This window comes from Olea europaea, chromosome 3 (genome assembly GCF_002742605.1).
Source record: "Olea europaea var. sylvestris chromosome 3, O_europaea_v1, whole genome shotgun sequence".
In the NCBI taxonomy this organism is placed as follows: domain Eukaryota; kingdom Viridiplantae; phylum Streptophyta; class Magnoliopsida; order Lamiales; family Oleaceae; genus Olea; species Olea europaea.
This window is the reverse complement of record NC_036239.1, coordinates 17984266-17990648: the sequence shown is the minus strand read 5'-3', so window position 1 is coordinate 17990648 and position 6383 is coordinate 17984266. Positions and strand designations below refer to the sequence as shown.

At 34.5% G+C, this 6383-nt stretch overlaps 1 long non-coding RNA gene across 1 annotated transcript in view; it reads right to left on the bottom strand.

The window, feature by feature from the left end:
- Positions 1 to 4364: 4364 nt before the first annotated feature.
- The window catches only part of LOC111388021, a 7517-nt gene continuing 5498 nt past the window's right edge, over positions 4365 to 6383 (bottom strand). Inside the window, exons 2-3 of the long non-coding RNA XR_002701491.1 lie at positions 5212 to 5356; positions 4365 to 4720 (exon numbers count right to left, since the gene is read on the bottom strand). This is a non-coding gene — a long non-coding RNA (uncharacterized LOC111388021). The remainder of the gene's footprint in view (positions 4721 to 5211; positions 5357 to 6383) is intronic.

The window sequence follows — 6383 nt, the reverse complement described above, 5'->3', positions numbered from 1 at the left end:
AACCCTCTGCAAACTATTTTACTGTGGATTCTCGTGTTGCACTTTGCAATACTGGTCCCCAATCTATAGACATTAGTATAAGTTAGTCCCCAAACTATGTTCTTCGCGGTGTCACTCCTGACCTATTTGTTTGTGAATGCATTTTATGACATTTTGACAATTAAATAAACACTTGGCTAATATAGGTAAAATTGAGAAACTAAATCTAACAATTAATCTAAGGAAAATCATGAAACGATATAATTCCAACTACGACATCAATTAAAAATAAATCGAAGAAATAACAACTTAAATGGAATATATTTTAAGTCAACCTAAAAAAAAACTATCTTTCATAAGGGGTGTCTTTCTCTTGCCTACTAGAGAAAGTAAACCTCATAAACAAAAATCGAGAAATGGTGGATATAAACAACTACATTATAAAGATTGAATCGTTGTTTTCTAAGACACATATTTTGCAAGATTTCAACACCATCGGTGAGAAAAATACAAATCGAAACCCTTGAATCCTACATCAAGAAAGAGATAAGTAGCCAAGACTTGAGAGTGTAATTAATATGAACCTAGTGATAAATGGCTCAATGGATGATATATAAGGTCCATACCCTAGGTTAGTCCATTGCACTTTAGAGGTGCGCCTAAATAAGGTTGGCCCGTGCGATTGAACCTACATCGTAATTTTGTAGGATTCATTTTGCACACTTGCACAATTTTCAGAGTTTAGGTGTCACCAATTGAAGATAAAGTACATTTTAGACTTTTATTAAACTCTAATTTATGGTGTGATCTAGGGTTGTCAACGAACCGAGTCGAGCCGGCTCGCGAGTCGAAACTTGAGGCTCGAGCTTGGCTCGGTTAAAATTGTCGAGCCTTTTTTCGGGCCCTAGCCGGCCCGAGCAAAAGCTCGCCCAAAAATTTTAGGACTTCATTTGAATACGAGCTAGAAAATTCTTATTCATGATGCAATCTCTGAAGTAGAAGCGGGAGAAAAGAGAAAAGGAAATCTGGCAATGGATCCAATGGAAAACGAGAAATATTTGATGTTACCAACTACATTAGACTCTGTTGTTTATTGTCGTAGAAGATACAAATTATGCCTAAAATTTCTACATTAACAACGATAAAATATGAAGCAGTGTTTATTAATTCCATGTCAAGAATAATAAACGATTTTTTGGCGAGTGCAATAAATACGAACCTAATGGTGAAGAAAACATCCATACCTCTACGTCATAATTTGTTGTACATTGGTATTTACGTTCACGGCCCTTGCACAATTCCAAGTCCAAATCCTTTTAGTGAAAAAAACGTTAATGAGCTGATGTGACATGTATCTTCTGTAACTGTCATTCACGATACAATCTATGGGCTAATAGAGGGAAAGAGAGAAAAAAACTAAATCTAATGTAAGTCTAACGAAATCGAGAAATGGTCTATTTAACTGTTGGAAACAATGGGATTGGAGAAGAGACAAAAGAAGATTGCAAAATACAGCAACAGAATAAATTGAAACAAAAAACTTGATAAGAACGAATTTGAAGGCTTGAACACGATATCGTTAACGATACTTGCCCTTTCTCGGAATTGAATGAGATGCTTAAAGGTACTTTGACAAATGATTTGAATGATTATAACAAGTCTTGTAAAGGATTTAGCACTAAAGTACATGTGCAATCCTCCAAAACCTTTTAAGAGCACAAATGAAGATATTCAATTTGGATGAAGAAGATTTTGATTTCTTTATTTCGGAATAAAAATTATGATCACAAATGTAATGAAGTGTTTTTTCTCAATATTTAGAATGAAAAAACAACCACCTATTTATAGCCATGAAACATTACTACACTAAGTGGTGCCAAAGTGTAAGTGAAAGGCAACCAAATTTGAATCAAAGATTGCCTCCAACAACTAATTTTATACTGTATGTGGTTGCACAGAATAAACCTATGCGACCGCATAGGTTCTTCCAATTTTATACCATACTCAATTTTTTTTTATTTTTTTTCAGATTCCACACTTGTTTCATATTGATTTTGAAAAATATTTCCATCATTAACTGTGTACATTATTAAGGTGATTGTTTGTATCATCATATAAGATATAGCTTTTGCAAGATTTCTAAAATAGTAATGAGAAATTTGTGATGTGGCATATCTTAATCCCACATCCAGAAAGAAACAAGGAGTCTAGGCTTGAGAATTACCTAGACATGGTCAATAGATGAAATATATACCCCACAACATAGGTTGGTAACTTCCATTTTACTTTAGAGGGTGCCCTCCAATGATCGGCCTAAGTAGTTGAGACTACTCTTAAATTGTCACGTTCGCACGGCCCTTGCAAAACTCTGAGTCCAAATCCTTATGGTGAAGGAAAAAAAATGTTATAATGACTTAGTTGGATTGTGTATTGCGTAGAATTGAAAGAAACTCGCATTCATGATGCGGCCTCCGGGCTAATAGAGAGAAATATAGAAAACTTCACAATACATCCAACGAAAAGTGAGAAATAATGAATGAAAAACGACTATAAGTTTTTTATTTTTTTTTTATTTTTTGAAAGGTAAATGGAAAACGACTACATTATTCTTGATGTTTATCAATAATATTGAGAGTGCAATTATTATGATATGAACCTAGTGGGTGAAGAGAACAAGCTTATAGAAATGCAAATAATGGGTGTGATTAATAAAGCTCATTGCGTAGGTTGGTGACTTTCATTTTACTTTGGAGGTTGCCAGAACAAGGTCATCCCAAAGAATCATGCTATGTTACCCGAATTTTTTTGATATAATGGCTTACTGATACTCATAATGGGAAGGGGCCCACTTCTTTTTGGACTTTTTTATTCACGCGGGACTCACGCGCATGTGAGAGGATGTCAACCATCATGTCAAAAAAATTTAGGCAAATTAGTTTAATTCCATCCCGAATGATCAAAGCATACACCATAACTTGTGCTAACCCTGCACAATTTTCAAAGTTGAGGTGACACAAACTGAAGATAACTTGAGAATAATGGTTCACATACGCATGGCCTAGATTGGCGACTTCCATTGCAGGTCACCCTCTTAAAGTTTGCCCGAACAATCAAGCCTGCATTGTAATTTCTGATAGAGCAGTTCTCCTCTGCATGGCCACTGCCCAATTCTCGGCTCAAATCCTTGTAGTGAAAAAAGTGAACAAGTTGAGGTTACACTAATTAAAGAAATAACAAGCCTATATAGTCCGGTCTCGTCCATAGTGAGGTCCAAATGTTATCTGTAAACCTTGTTTTGTATATGAAAATTTACCATCGCAGACTGATATGTTTTATAAGTTGCACCAAAACAGGACAAGGGGATAGAATTCGCCAATGAAATAAATGAAAATAAATAAATACAACGGAGGAAGACATATGCTAGACTAGAACTCCAATCAAAGGAATGACCGAGTACTTAAAAAATAGGCTTGGGTGAGATTTGATTTTAGCCGGTTTCAACTCCAATTTGAAATCAAAACCAAATTAATCGGTTTAGACGAATTTCAACCCAAACTAACATACCCTAACTCTTAAACCAAACCGAACCAAACCACGATTAGATTAGCCGATTTAGACTTTTAATTCAAATTGAATTCCTCCTTTTTTCTTTTTTTTTAATTAGAAAAATGTCCGAGTTTTGGACCCACTTAAATTACAAAAACTAAAATAACCGAATAATTTTATATTACAATAACTACTGACTAACAAACAAAATCAAATTAATAGATATGGATAAATATAAAACTTAAAAATTTTGTTGCTTTTTTTTTTTTTTTTTTATTTCTTACGTAATCTAATTGTCTGAGTAAGGAAAAATGACAGTGTTATTACTTACTGACAACATTATAGATTAGAAGGAATCGAAATATAATTATAAGAATAGGGCATGATTTTTTTTTTTAATAAATTAAAAAAAGGCGAACATGTAACTAGATTAAATTGATTCGGTTAATCAACAGTTTGAGATTTTAAACCTTGACTAAACCGACCCACGATATTTTTGTTTAAAAGAAAACTAAACTAAACCAATTACCTATGCCAAACTAATCCACGCCAACCTGAGTTAGTTCGATTTGATTGATTTGATTACTTTTTCAATTTTTTTGGTCTAGACGTAGTTAAAAGTTAATATTGTCGTTTAACATCATATACCAAATATGCTCAAATGACACATTTGACATGTTAAACCTCGAACAAACTAACAAACGTACATCCCACGCGTGTCCCTCTTCTTTGTCATGTCCAATTCTACGTGTCAAATATACAATAAATAATTTAATTATTTTGATCAGTGAGCTATTGCATCACTCTTTACCTTAATCTAGAGATTGAGCCCTTGAACATACTCGTAATTTCACTCACTAATTATATGAAATCTAAAATATTCACCCAATGGTATCCGTCCCCATAAAAGAAGTTGAATTGCAGCTAATAATTACAACTAACGTAGCTAGAACTAAAAAGAGAAGATAGAAAAGGCAGTGCAACTGTCATAAATATCAGTTCACTAAATATCTGCATGATCGCTTTCAATAAAAAAAAAAGGTAATTCTGCGAAAGATATTATGAAAAAACGAAAATCGGTATAAGATAGAAATGGGTTCTGGAACTCAGCGCTGTACAAGATAGAAAAGAGTTCAGGAGCTCAGCACTCGAACTTGACGCAGAACGCCAGATATCTAAATGTCTTCATCTTTTCCTACAGCAATTTCAAAAGCTTCTAAGTAAGTTGATCATATTGAAATTACGATAAAAATTACTCCTAAAATGATTAATATTTTTAATTACATGTTTGGCTAAAACTAACAAAATTTACTTACAAGTTTAACAAGTAAGTTTCAAAATAAATATTATTTTCACCGGTCGAAGTTGAAAATAACAAGTTTCTAAATTGATAACAAAGCAGTTATTTTAAAAAATTAGTAACTTTTTTACTATAACGTAAAAAGAGAAAGGAAAAAAACTAATATATCTAAACATGTTTTGAAATAAAAAAATAAAGTAGCCTTTACATTTTTGTACCTTAATCCCCCAACATGCTTAAACATAGTAATTTATTTAAACCGTTTGGAAATAAAAAGTTACACGAACACAACTTTTTACTATTTTTAAGCTTAGGCAAAGACAATACTAATGCAAATTCCGAAACTAAGAAGACAAATAAGTGAAACTATCTTTTATATCACTTACAATAACAAGAAGGGAGACATCACTTAATAAGGATGCATCTGATGGGTGATCCTTCAGCCCCAAGCAACCTCAGAGGTAAGCAGTGCACGGAGTATATCCCTGGCTGAGCATCATCAAGTTTCAGTCCCTCAACCAGGATGGTTTCCTGAAATATTTCAGAAATACCAGCATTTTTCATAAAGAAAAATTCGGCGAGAAACCTTTACTTCATCAATATTGTACAATTGCCATGACATATTTTGTAATGTGCAGAGTGAATTGTCCAAATGGTCACTGAACTTTACACGAAGTTTTCAGGAGGTCACTGAACTTTAAAAATCATCCCACTCATCACTAAACTTTCCAATTCGTAATACCATTCATCATTGAGTTTAAAATTTGGACGGGAAGTTGACTTGTCTGATGATGTGGCGTGCCAACTCATATGGTGATTGCCAAATGGATGTATTATTACAAAGATGGAATTTTTTAACAAATTTTTTTTCATAAAATTAAAAAACAAAAAACATAAAAAAAAAAAATCATACACCACCGATCCCTTCTCCCAAATTAAGTCAAATCTCCCTTCACCACTATAAGCCCCAAATCGCACGACCAAATCCCGATGGCGGCGGCCATCTCCAGCAAAATCCCCAAGAAACGCGACTCGAGCAAGCCATCACCACCAAGATCCCCAAATCCCAGCAACCAGATCCCAAATGAAAATGACCCAAATTGCAAGACCGAATTCCGTTGGCGGTGGCCATCCCCGACTAAATCCACATGAATGGCGAGTCGAGCAAGCCCTCACCACCAAGAACCCCAAATCCCAGCAACCCGATACCAAATGAAAACAACCCAAATCGCAGCTCGAGCTGAAATCTATATGCTTATACCCAGAATCTTCCTGCTTCAATTGGTTTCTATATGCTTCTGGGATTGATTGTAATATATTTTATATTGTAGTTGACGTTGCTTCACGTGGATGTGGATATGGGAAAATGCAGTGGCGATGGTGTGGATTGTGTAGTTAGTTGAGAGGAAATGCAGTGGCAGTGATGTGGGGGAAATGCAGTGGCGGTGGTGTCGATTGACGTTGCTTCTAGGAAGGCTCCATATCTCCGATCTTTCAGATTTCGGTGAAATGAGAGGGCATTGGTTAAAATGTAAAAGAAGGTACACATAAGATTAGG